The sequence below is a fragment of the Carcharodon carcharias genome, chromosome 2 (assembly GCF_017639515.1).
Source record: "Carcharodon carcharias isolate sCarCar2 chromosome 2, sCarCar2.pri, whole genome shotgun sequence".
NCBI classification, from domain to species: domain Eukaryota; kingdom Metazoa; phylum Chordata; class Chondrichthyes; order Lamniformes; family Lamnidae; genus Carcharodon; species Carcharodon carcharias.
This window is the reverse complement of record NC_054468.1, coordinates 130838692-130852822: the sequence shown is the minus strand read 5'-3', so window position 1 is coordinate 130852822 and position 14131 is coordinate 130838692. Positions and strand designations below refer to the sequence as shown.

At 44.6% G+C, this 14131-nt stretch overlaps 1 protein-coding gene across 1 annotated transcript in view; it reads left to right on the top strand.

Moving 5' to 3' along the window:
* The window catches only part of LOC121288224 (metabotropic glutamate receptor 1-like), a 619300-nt gene that overhangs the window by 47871 nt on the left and 557298 nt on the right, over positions 1-14131 (top strand). The gene's annotated exons all lie outside the window — the stretch shown is intronic.

Genomic DNA, 14131 nt, shown 5'->3' with positions numbered 1-14131 from the left:
CCTCATTCAAAACAATATTATTCATTTTTATTATGGTTTGTTACTGTGCTTAGATATAGCAGATATATAATTCAAATATTATTAAAGCGTCAGCATGGCTCAGCGTCAGCGTCTTGCATCTGAATTAGAAGTGGGGGGTGGCGGTGTTAAATCACAATCTGTGAATTCAGTTCAACTATACTGATATATGAATGTAGTGTGAGGGAGTTCTCCATTGATTATCTGAAAAGATATTAAACTGAGGCTTTGTCTATCAGTTGAGGTAGCTATTCCGTGACATTACTTGAAGAGCAGAGACGGGTGCTGGACAACTATTTATTGATTGTTTATTTGATCTGCTGTTTTGGGGAGCTTGTTAGGGCAACAGAGAATTGTTGCTTCTTGCTGAATGTCTGCTGCATAATTTTGCCTTTAGGGCAGGTCTTCCAATGGAAATCCCTGATGAGATGGTGGGGCCGCAGCATTCGCTCTAGCAGCAGCTGCAGGAAACTGCAGTGAATAACTAATGGAGAACTTTTGAATTGTAGTCAGTGTTGGAAAGTAGGAAACACACAGGAAGGTCCCACAAATAGCAATGAATTAATGACCAAGTTATCTGCTTGATGTTGGTTCTCAGCCCCACGAATTTAGCAAAAGATTTCGACTGAGGGACTGCTGCATTGTCGGGAGTGCCGTCTTCAGGAGGAGGTGTTAAGCTGAGGCCCTGGCTGCCCTTTCAGGCTGATGTAAGCTGGATCTTGTAGCACTGTTCAAAGGAGAGCAGGAGAATTTACCTGGCAAATGCTTACCTCTCAACCGGCATCGGAAAATCAAATTACCCGATCAGCATCATGTTGTTGTTTGTGAGACCTTTCTGTGCATAAATTGGCTGCAGTGATTTCCTACTTGACAAGAGCGACTAGAGTTCCAAAGCACTTTGGGATGCCATGAAAGGTCCAAATAGTTGCAAGCCTTTTATTTTCCTTGTGTATAGCCAGTTGATTTGTGATGCAAAATTTAGTTGCACATGATAATCAGATCCTGTGAAAGAATAAAACGCATGAAAAGACTTCAGAATTGACTAATGTGGCCCAGCAGTTACATTTTACAACCATGGTTGACCACTTCCTTACCTGACCCTGCAAATGCTTGTATCATATAGGCTTGAATTTAATTAACAGATGATCTAATTGAATGGTGGAACACGCTCGAGGAACTGAATGGCCTACTCCTGTTCTTATGATCCCTCTTGTAAGCACCTTGTGTTCATGCCCACACAGACTGCCATGAATGTTTGCTCACTGTGTCTTTCCCTTGTTATAGCAGCAGATCAGGAGCTTGGGGCAGCACTGAAACTAATGACCCTCCTATTAGTCATCTGCATAGGCCTCCAGCAAAGGATTAGAAGTTTGAAGGGACAAGTGTCCTTGCAGGTCTACCTTTGAGGAGTTCCTAATGTGTCTGGCACTGCTCCTGTCTTCCCTTAGCTGATTCCTTTGAGTCTCCCTTGTCCCTTTGCAGAGCCATTGGGTTCAATAGACAGTGATGATCTGATATGTTATTTTCTCCCATGCCTGCTACACCAGGCCCCTCCGGGAGAATGAGCATCCCTCCTTGAAATAGGTTTCTGTGTCTTGCAGACCCTGTAGTGCAGAAAGGTCTCAGTGTTAACAGCAAGCTTGCTCTACACAGGGGCTACAACATTTCAGTTACATGTGTCATGGGATTTGTTATTAGTCAGGTGGTTTCCCCTTGTGGGAGCATGGTTTATCCTTGCTCCACACTGAATTCAGCACTTTAGGTCATAACCACTGCCCCTATTTTATCGGACAAATCCTGAATTAGTTACCACTGCTCAAAAGGTTTAATTGATACCAAGTTAGGAAGGAAGACAGAAAGAGCTTGGACGCTCCAAACCACTTTGCAGCCAATTAAATGTTTTTAGAAGTGCCGTTACTGTTGTAATGTAGGAAACATGGCAGCCAATTTGCACACAGCAAGGTGCAACAAACAGCAATTAAACTCTTGACCAGATGACCTGCTTCTCAGTGATATCAGTTGAGGAATAAATATTAGCAAGGGTACCAGGGACAACACAGCTGCCAGTAAGACACTGAGTGTGGACTTTGAAGAAAGGTTATACAGATTTGAAAAATTAACTCTGTTTCCCCCTCCCCAGATGCTGTCAGACCTGCTGAGCTTTTCCAACATTTACAGTTTTTATTTTAGAACACACCTGCCCTCCTTTGAAAAAGTATGTGGGATCCTTTACATCCACCTGAGAAACAGACTTAGTTTAACATCTCATCCTAAAGGTGACATCTCCAACAGCTTGGATAATGTGCACAAGTCTTTGGATCGGGGCTTGAACCTATAACCTATTGAGCAAGAAGCAAGAGTGCTACCTACTGAATATACAGTGAATCTTGAAAAGCCCCAGCAGCAGTTTGGAGGCTATTAGAAACTTCAGCCATCCAATCATTAATCACTGTGAGGGAGCTGACTGCAAAGTGAGGAAGTCCGGGTATAACGCTGAATAGTAATTAGATATTTAATGACCTCCTTTGCAAGCAAAAGTCACAAAGCTGTCAGTCTGAGGTCAGCATCTCATTCTCCCATGACACATTAGCATATCACAGTGTCACTTAAGGCACTTTTCGCTCAATAGAATCCAAGCACTAACAAACAAGAAAAGAACCAGAGAGGAGATGAGGAGAAATGTTTTAACGCTGTGAGTTGCTATGATCTGGAATGGATTGCTTGGAAGGGTGGCAGAAGCAGATTCAATAGTAACTTTCAAAAGAGAATTGGACAAATAATTGAAAAGGAAATGTACGCGGAACAAAGGGAAAGAGCAGGGGAGTTGGAGTAACTGGGTGATTCTTTCAAAGAACTAGCATAGGGATGACCAGTTGAACACTGTATGATTCTACATTTTACGTACATTTCTGTCGCATTCAAAGATGCAAATATAAATAAGCTGATCTGTAGGGTTCCCATTACGATAATATAAACTGCGATATAAGCTGTAACTCTATTAGTCGTCTCCTGCTTGATGCATAGAGAGGGGTTCTTAGCAATTCTAATCCCTAACGGGTGGTGCTACTCCAGTTGGAATATGAGTGCTAGCTACTGTGTAGCAGCTGGTGTAGCTGGAAGCCACCCAGCCCCCGCTTCTTCCCCCACAACTCAAGAAAATAGTGAAACAGATAATAAAATCCTCACTACACACAAGAGACCCCTGGACCAGCCCTGCAGGGAGCTGGGCACATCTGGCTGTGTCACTGAAGGAGGTAGACAACCAGTGCAGTGAAAGCAAGACAAATGCCAAAAAGCCTTTCCCAGAAATGCCAATTGGGTTTAGAGTAAAATATTTCTGAAACAAATAATTAAAGCCTCTGATTTGCGACTTTCATAGGCATTGGACAGAAGAAAACGAATATAATTGCCTCGTTTTGCCCATCTTGTCTACCCTATGAAAATTTGTGTACATACATCTGTCACTGTTTTTTTTAATTTGTTCAGGGGATGTGGGCATCAGTAGCAAAACCAGCATTCATTGCCAATCCTTAATTGCGAGTAGAAGTTTGTGGTAAGATGCTTTCTTGGACCACTACAGCCCGTGTGGTGTAGTACACCCACAGTGCTGTTAGGGAGGGAGTTTCATAATCAGCCCGGTCTAAATGTTGCAATAAAATGCCGTGATAATGGAACAGCAATATATTTCCAAGTTAGGATGGTGTGGGACCTGGAGGAGACCTTGCAGGTGGTGGTTCACCTGCTGACGTTATTTCTCCAGGTTGTAGAGGTCATGGGTTTGGAAGGTGCATTTGAACAAGCCTTAGTGAGTTGCTGCATTGCGTCTTGTAGATGGTACACACTGTGCATTGGTGGTAGATGGAGTGAATGCTTAAGGTTGTGGATGAGGTGCCAATCAAGTGGGCTACTTTGTCCTGGATGGTGTTGAGCTTCCTGAGTGTTGCTGCAGATCCAATCATGCAGGCAAATGAAAAGTATTCCACCACACTCCCAACTTTGTGTTGATGATGGAAAGGCTTTGGGAAGTCTGGAGATCAGTTACTCATCACAGAAGTCCCAGGCTCTGGCTTGCCCTTGTAGCTGCAATATCTACAGGACTAGTTCAGTTAGATTTCTGGTCAATGGTGAGCCCCCAAGGATGTTAATGATGGAGGATTCAGAAATGAAAATATCATTAAATGCTAAGGGAAGATGGTTAGATTCTCTCTTATTGGATATGGCCATAGCCTGGCACTTGTATGGTAGATGATAGATGATGGAAGATCATAAATGAAGTAGCTGAAGATTGTTGGTCCTAAGACATTGCCTTGAAGAACTCAGCGATACCCTGGGGCTGAGATGATTGGTCTCTAACAATACAGCCATTTTCTTTTATGCTAGGTAAGACTCCAACTGAGGAGAGATTCCCTCAGTTCCTATTGATTTAAATTTTACTAGGGCTCCTTGATGCCACGCTTAGCAAAATGCTGCCTTGATGTCAAGGGCAGCCACTTCACCTCACCTCTGGAATTTAGTTGTTTCATCCATATTTGGATCAGGGCTGTAAAGAGGTCTGGAGTGAAGTGGTTCATGTGGAACCCAAACTAAGTATCAGTGAGCAAGTTATTGGCATCTAAGTGCTGCTCAATAGCAGAGTTGGTGATGCCTTCCATGACTTTGCTGATGATTGAGAGTAGGCAGATGGGGCGGAATAGGATGGATTCGATGTGTCTTTCTTTTTGTGGTCAGGACATACCTGGGCAATTTTCCTCTTTGTTGGGTAGGTGCCAGTGATGTAGCTGTCAACTGTTATACTCCAGAAAGCCAGTTGATGAAGGATAGAACTAGGGCCAAACTTTGCACACTTTTATAAGCATTTATTTACAGAAATACATAGTAGAAGCATGCAACTCTGAAGCCAACAACCGTAGTTTCTGTTGGTGCTTTACAGTGGCATAAGCAAATTCCCAGTTAATATCTAATATCTGTTTATAATTAAACACAATTAATATACAATTAAGTTATTCTGTTCTGTCTATGCAAAAAGAAATGAGAGTTTTCATGTACAACCAAAATTTCAAAACAAATTAAATCAAAATCCTCCATATTCTGTTCAAAGCACTGCATTATGGGACACCCTTTAGCCAGGACCCATTGCAATTTCTTCAAACATACAATTCTTTTTGTAAAACAGTGAGACAGTTGATGACTTGCATGCAGCCATTTAAATTTAGAGATATCCTTTCTCCAGTATTTGTTTCAAGCCAACAAGATCAAGATCAATCCGTAATCTTTACTTACTCACTCACTCCACTATCTAATTCCTTTTGTTTTGCATTTTTTAGTTAACTCTCAAGTTATTGGCAGCCACCAAACCTTCATCAACAGGAGGGTTTCTACTTCTAGATCAGTTTTGACCCTTATTTCATTGTCTAATCCATTCAAGCCATGGCCTCCACTAGCTTTTTTCTGTCTGTCAGGACTACTACTGCAAGATCTCCCTCCTACACTATCAGAGGCTCTTTCTCCAGGTACAAGAGTCACTCCCAGACCCACTATCAGCACTTGCCCCTCTTTCACCCTATACTGTCAGTCCATGAGTCTCGCTTCGTGGGCATCATCCCAAACATTCAACCAATACCTATACTTGCCAGTAGCTTTTCCTGCACATCACACAATTGTCACATCCCTCTATTCACTAGACCCTTTAGAAAATATGCTAGCTGAGTACTCACTCTGGGCAATTGGTCTTTGAATGTAATAGCTCTGTCCTCTGCATTACCACTTTCTAGCCCTTGACCTACCATATTCTGTTCCTCAGGACCTTCAGCACAAACCCCATAGGCATTGAGGTATTAGGTATTCAGTTCTGTTGAAGGGTCATGAGGACTCGAAACGTCAACTCTTTTCTTCTCTGCCGATGCTGCTAGACCTGCTGAGTATTTCCAGGTAATTCTGTTTTTGTTGAGGTATTAGGTGCCCTGTTCGTCTCTATTAGCTGTTCAGTTTCTGAGATTTTGTAATTACTTCTAATTAATCATGAGGAATGAACCTTAACAGTTTGATTGCCATGTTAGATAAGTACTGTCTCACCATCTCGACCTTTAACCTCACATGGGTCTTTCCATTCCCTATGACCCTCTCTTTTATAACACACCAAATCTGCTGAATTAAGTTCTGTCTCACATGGTCTTACACAATACCTCAGTGCTCAATTGATTTTCTCTGGAACTTCAGCCTTGATGAAATTCCATATCTTTGCTTATACAGAATTCACATGTGCAGTAAAAATTAAACTAATTGTAGCACCTCCTCCAGCAGGAAGGCTATCACACAGCACAGAAGGCAATTTGGGATTTTACTCATAGACTAATTGATATGAACTATATCCGCCAACCAACTGGAGTGAATTCTTTGCATGACCGGCCTATTCAAAGGCAGTTGTCAACTTCCAGTCTGGTTGATCAGCTAAATTTTATGCAGCATTCATCAATCACCACATGGTTCATTTCACAAAGTTCATTGCTGACAGGATGTTCAGCTGTCATATTCATGACAAAAATGCTCATGTTTTCACATACTTGTTTGAACTTGCCATTGGAAAATTCCCTTCCATTCTCAGTCACAAACTTCACTGGTACCCCCATTCCAGTCGCTATCCATTTTTCTATGGTTTTGTCTATAATTGCTTTTTTGATCTTATTACATATTTGTTGTAGATAGACTGAATCTGGTAATCAGTTGAACGTAATATAAAATGAAAATATTTATTTTCTCATTCAATACCTTTAGATACATGGCAAGTGTAATATTCAATTGTTTACTTGTTCAATGTTTGGTTATATGTATCTGTTGACTGTTCTTGGTTCTGTGTGCTGCTAGTAACGCGTGGGTTTGGTTACAAGAAAGAAAAACTAAAAGTAAACAGTAATCTGTGACTGCAGATATTTTAACGGTACTGTAAATAAAGTCCTGGTTAGACATAAAAACTGGTGTCATCTCTGCATATCTCTGAGGCACAAAACACCACAACTGGTAACTAGATGGAGAATGGTTTTAATTTACCAGCTCCATTGCCTTTCCTTTCTTTACTGGGAGATCCACCCATGCCATGGGATTGATGGATTTTGGAATTCAAGACCTAATTGCTCACTATGGGGATCTATAGTCTGGATGTAGCACCGACCTGCGAAAGGCAATACTCATACATTTTCTCAGGGCAGGAGGCCAGCGAGTATTCGAGCATCTGGCATGTCTATGTTTGATTCTGTGGTAGGTGCTCTCAAAAAATATTTTAGGCCAAAGAAAAGTATGATTGTTGAATGGTATACATTTTGCCAGAGAATCCAGGGAGCCCATGATGGTATGATGCCCTCAAAATGTGCCCAAATTGTGGTGGTAACCATCAGAGCATGACACATTGTCCAACACAAGGGAAAAACTATAGCTAGTGCATATGGTGAAACCACTTCACAATGGTGTGCGGATCGTCAATGAAGAGGATTTCATTAGTTCGTCATGTGGGTGAGTCTCCTCCTGAAAGTGAGGTATGACATGTGTTTATCACCACGGATAGTAAAGCACCAAGTCATTCTAAGGAATGCTCATTTGTAGGCATTTCAGTGTCACTTCTCATCAATGTTGGTGCAAAAGTGTCTATTGGGAGTGACAAACTCTGCCATCCATATTTTTTGCAATTCCCTCTCGCTCCTGCGACAGACACTCTTCAAACATATGATGATTCTATCATTCTGGTTTTGGTAACGATCACAGTTCCAGTGCACTACAAAAACATAACCCTAGACAAGTTCATGCTCTATGTAGCCAAAGGGCTGTGGGTGTCAACCTATTCAACAGGCTTGGCTTCAAACGTGAAGACATCACTGGAGTACACATGAACGTGGTCGATGACAGAGACTATTTTAACACTGTCCTACCTTATTTACCAGATTTAGGGAGCTTAATGGATACTGTCATGCTCCTTGCATCAACATGTCAATTCTGTCATTTTCTCAACATTTGAGATGGTTGCTATTTGCAATCCATGCCGTAGTGTCATAGGAGCTGAAACAACTAGAAGCAGACGGTGTCACTGAGCACATTGACTCATCAGTGTGATTATCGAACCTAGTCATTGCACAATGCAAAAATGGCAAACTTAGACAATGCATCGACCTTAAGATAGCCAACAAAGCAATAATTCCAGACAAGTTTCCACTTTCTTTGATCCAAGAACTTTCAGCATTATTTCATGACTCCGCATCTTTGTGAAGCTCTACACGCAATGAAGCTGTCCTCAGATATCATGAGTGGAGCAAATCCAAACCCTGACAGTTTTTGTTACTCACACAGGATGGAATCTTCCATCCTGCAGTCCAAGTTTGGTGGCGGATGTGGAAGTGGGAGGGATTTCCAATTTCCAAGGGGGACGGGACTGTTGACCGCACACGATCTTGCACTGTTCAGCTCATTACCTATGCATCCATATGGAGTACAGCGATTCTCATGGCAGGGCGGGCAGGGAGTCATCCAAGTTGTCCTTGCCTCATTGGGTCGAAAGTCCAGGCACCATATTTAAAGGGCACCCGGACAGCCTTTTACTTACTGTTGGCCAGGAGCTTCAGTCTGCCTGTCCTTCAACACTGAATACGAATGTCCCAGAGAAGAAAACAACGTGTAGCCCAATGGTTCAGCAGGGTATCCCTGGAGATTCTCCACCAAACCATCCAGGAAAGATTGGTGGTCCTATTTCCCTGGGATGGCAGTAGGAGGTGCCCCCGTTTGACCACAGTGGCCTGGACAGAGCCCGCAGTGGAGGTTAGCACCCATGGGGCCCAGCACAGGAACACCCAGCAGTGCAGAAAGAGGATGAATGATCTGCTGCGCTCAGCCAGGGTAAATGGCACCTTCTACCCTGACTGCAAACTGACACTCATGAGAGTATCAGGCAGTGTAAGTGTGCAAGTGCACAGGAATGTCAGGCTAGAGTTTGGGTTCCAGCGCTCACCAGCAGATGCGATATGTGCACTGAATGTGTGCCAGCGACTTCATGCTCTCACTGTTCTATTGCTTGTAGGATATCCTGCTTCTTAATCACTTACAGGGGAGGGCTCAGCATCTGCCATAGGCGTACGTGCTCCTGAACTGCTCATGCAACCATTGGGATGATAATCAATCCTTTTTTCTTTCTGCACAACAAGAACTCCCGTGACAAGCAGGAGCGGTCCCAGACCAGAAGCAGAATTTCAGGCATTAGAGTCCTCACCCTGTGTAAGGAGCAGGCTGCCGAGATAGCTGGGGGGGAGCAGGACTGTCTCTGTGCTGAGGGCAAGATAGGACTCCCCCCAGGAAGACAGTGAGGATGCTTCCAGTCTGCAGTTGTCAGCTGCAGTCCAAGGAATGGGTCATTGCCTTAATTTAGGAGCCTGCTTAGGCAAACAGTAAATCTTCCTCCTCTCTATTCTAGGTACCATCACAACAAGGGAGAGGCAACAATGCAGACCAACCACAGCCTCATGGCCAACTCCACCTCTGAGGAGTTTGCCACAGAAGCTCAGAGGATGCACCATCACGGCATTCTCCTATACCCTCAACCAGTGCAGATACATTCACCTTGGTGGGTCCAAGTTCTAGGGTAGGCTCAAGGTCACAATCCGGTGAGCACATCACTGACACAGGTCCACAGCTGGGGGGAGGAGGTGACAGCCGGGGTCTCTGACACTCGGAGGACTGTTGGAAACCAGGCCCCTGCTCAGCCCCATGCAAATGACAAGCCTCTGGAGTTGGCCTTAAGAGACCTGTTGGAGATGCAGAGACAGGCAGGGGAACATCAGGCAGAGATGCCAGAAGCCATGCACATACTGGACTGAAAGCTAGGGGAGTCCGTCCATGTTCTATCTGCTGTCATGGCTCTGGCATGCGAGCACTTGGCTGCCTCCATGGAAAGGGTGGTGGTCACGTTGGAGACCTAGGTCCAGTAGAACACTAGTGTGCGATGACATCAGGCGAGCATCCCCACGTCATCGCGCATTTGTGCGATATTTCAGTTGGCGGGCTCACACGAGAGTCGGCAGCGCGCCCGCCAACAATTAAAGGCCTTGTAAGGCCCTTAATCAATTAATTGAAAGCTATTTTTCACTGCCTGTCCAACCTTACAGTTGGCAGGCAGGCGAATCGGCCAGGAGGCCTTTTGACTTTTTAGCAAACCTCATCCACGGGCGGGATGAGGTTTCTACAATTCAATTAAAAATAATTATAAATTTTTGGGCAGAAATTTTATTCTGCTTATGTTATTGTGAGTTAGTCCCATGTCGGGACATTTTTTTCAGATTTTCAAAATCTTTATTTTTGATTTTCAAATTCTCCAGCCCCCTGAGGCAGCTCCCTGCAGTCAGGGAGCCTTCAGTGCGCGCTCCTCTGCGCCTGTGCTCCTCCTGCACCCCCCACCCCGGCAACACTGAGCCTTTCAGCGCGTCTTTCACATTGGCTGGCTGTTAGTTGGCCAGCCAGCGTGAAATCGCAGCCAGGGGTCAATCGCGGGTGGCAGACTGTTTCCCGGTCGCTCCCAAGCCCACCTGACGACCCGGAAATCTTGCCCAAGGACATCATTAGAGGATCAGAGCCTTGGTCCGTGAGGTGAGAGAGAGTAGAATGGGTTGTGTGCTGGACTGTGTTGAGGATTGTGAAACATCAGCAGCTCTAACAGGGCTTTGTAGGGTCCATGCAGGAAAGATGTTTACCCTGATGGGGTGTCCACAATGATGGATCACAGTCTTGCACTAATGCTAAGGCCATCTTGGACTGAGACTTGTAGGGGTCTCTGTGATGGGAGAATCTAGAGTGGTTGCAATTCAGCAGCCCGTACTGCAGGTGAGGCATTCTCAGTGAATGGACTCCAAAGTTACCTCGAAGCTTTTCAGCATGATAAAGGTGTCAAGGGATATGGGTTTAGCATGAGCAAGTGGCGATTGGGGGAGCAGGAACGCAATCTTTCCTGTTCAGTCTACATGGAGGAATGATCTCAAGGAGCCTAATGGTGTCCTTATGCTGCTCCACCCTGTGGTCTCATCTATCTGGTTCTGCCTGAAAGAGTTCTCTGCCAGGTCAGCCTCCCTTTGGGAGCAAGTGTCAGGGTGACATGAGTGCATCCTTGCCGAGTTAAGATTTGATATTGCTTCCAAACTGCCATGAACACGGACATTGTGAGGACATGGGTGAAATCAGAATTCAACTTACAGGTGTCTGAGGTCGTAGGAGAATGGAGTGATGTGCAGGTTTGAATGCATGCATTTAGTGCCAGGGGTCTGCATAATAGCATAGTTTGGCGCATGCAAAGGATCAAACCACCAACAGGGCAGATGTTAAGTAGTGCAATTTAATTCAGCTATCATAAATCAAGGTATATTAGCGGTAAGTATAATGTCTGTAACCAAAAAGGAGCTCGGAGCTTCCAGCCAGCGTAGGATAGAAAGCCAAAAGATTAAAACAATGTCTCGGCAGCTTACCCTCCCTGGAATCTGGTAGCTATCAGATTGGCACGGGCCTGTCTGCCATGTTGTACCACTGCTATGGTCTCTGCATGTGGCTCAATGACATCCTGGCCCTTGTCAGCTCCATTCCCTTCACTATCCTTATCACTGGAGGAGACATCTGGTCCCCCATGTCTCCCTCACCCAGGACATCCCCTTCTTTGTAGCACTTGGTTGTGCAGGATGCAGAAGGCAATAATGATCCATGACAATCCCTGTGGTGAGTATTGGAGAGCCCCACCTGAGTGGTCCAAAATTCTGAGCTTTGTCTTTAGGAGGCCTATCATCTGCCTAATCATGGACCTGGTGGAGACAAGTGTATCATTGTAGCTCTCCTCAGCAGCAGTCTGCGGACGGTGAACTGTTAACAATAGCCACGTCTTCTGGGAGTATCCCTTGTCCCTGAGGAGCCTGCCCTGGATTCGCCCAGGTCCTTCAAAAACTTGCAGCACTTGTGAGTGGGTTAGAATTTAGGTGTTATGAGAGCTCCCTGGGAACCGACAAACATGCAGGATTTCCCTTCTGTGATCACATATCAGCTGCACATTCAAAGAACAAAGAACAAAGAACAAAGAAAAGTACAGAGATAAAAACAAAAAACTGCGGATGCTGGAAATCCAAAACAAAAAATAAAAAAACCTGGAAAAACTCAGCAGGTCTGGCAGCATCGGCGGAGAAGAGCACAGTCGATGTTTCGAGTCCTCATGACCCTTCAACAGAACTGTACAGCACAGGAACAGGCCCTTTGGCCCTCCAAGTCTGCGCTGATAATATTGCCCATCAAACTAAAACATTTTGCACTTCCGGGGTCTGTATTCCTTTACTCCCATCCTATTCATGTATTTGTCAAGCTGCCTCTTAAACACCACTATCATACCTGCTTCCACCACCTCCTCTTGCAGCGAATTCCAGACACTCACTACCCTCTGCGTAAAAAACTTGCCCCACACATCTCCTCTAAAGTTTCCTCCTCTCACCTTAAATCTATGTCCTCTAGTAATTGATTCTTCCATCCTGGGAAAAAGCTTCTGACAATCTACTCTGTCCATGCCACTCATATATTTGTAAACTTCTATCAAGTCGCCCCTCAATCTCCGTCGCTCTAGTAAGAACAATCCAAGCTTCTCCAACCTCTCCTCATAGCTAATAACCTCCAGACCAGGCAGCATCCTGGTAAACCTCCTCTGCACCCTCTCCAATGCCTCCATATCCTTCCAAGTGTGGCCTAATCATGGTTCTATACAGCTGCAGCATGACTTCCCAGCTTTTATACTCAGTACCCCTGCCAATGAAGGCAAGCATGCCATATGCCTTCCTGACTACCTTATCCACCTGCGTTGCCACTTTCAGTGACCTGTGGACCTGTACACCCAGATCCGTCCTTCCGTCGATGCACTTAAGGGTTCTGCCATTTACTGTATAATTCCTACCTGTATTAAACCTTCCAAAATGCATTACCTGGCATTTGTCCAGATTAAACTCCATCTGCCATTTCCCCGCCCAAGTTTCCAACCGATCTATATCCCATTGTATCCTTTGACAATCCTCTTCATTATCTGCAACTCCTCCAACCTTAGTGTCGTTTGCAAACTTACTAATTAGCCCAGTTACATTTTCCTCCAAATCATTTATGTATACTACAAACAGCAAAGGTCCCAGCACTGATCCCTGTGGAACTCCACTAGTCACAGCTCTCCATTCAGAAAAGCACCCTTCCACTGCTACCCTCTATCTTCCATGACCAAGCCAATTCTGTATCCATCTTGCCAGCTCACCTCTGATCCAGTGCGGCTTTACCTTCTGTACCAGTCTGCCATGAGGGACCTTGTCAAAGGCCTTACTGAAATCCATGTAGATAACATCCTCTGCCCTTCCATCATCGATCATCTTTGCTACTTCCTCGAAAAACTTTGTCACTTCCTCGAAAAACTCAATCAAGTTAGTGAGATACGACCTCCCCTTCACAAAACCATGCTGCCTCTCACTAATACACCTATTTGCTTCCAAATGGTAGTAAATCCTGTCACGAAGAATCTTCTCCAATAATTTCCCTACCACTGATGTAAGGCTCACTGGCCTGTAATTTCCTGGATTATCCCTGCTACCCTTCTTAAACAATGGAACAACATTGGCCATTCTCCAGTCCTCTGGGACCTCACCCATAGTCAGTGAGGATACAAAGATTTCTGTCAAGGCCCCAGCAATCTCCTCCCTTGCCTCCCTCGGTACTCTGGGGTAGATCCCATCTGGTCCTGGGGACTTATCCACCTTAATATTCTTCAAGACACCTAACACCTCCTCTTTTTTGATCTCAACATAATCCAGGATATCTACACACTCTTCCCTAGACAAATCAACCACTAAGTCCTTCTCTTTGGTGAATACTGATGAGAAGTACTCATTTAGTATCTCTCCCATTTCTTCTGGCTCCGCACACAGATTCCCATCTCTGACCCTGAGTGGGTCTACCCTTTCCCTGGCTGCCCTCTTGCTTTTTACATATGTATAAAAGGCCTTGGGATTTTCCTTAATCCTGGTTGTCAATGACTTTTCATGACCCCTTTTAGCCCTCCTGACTCCTTGCTTAAACTTCTTCCTACTTTCTT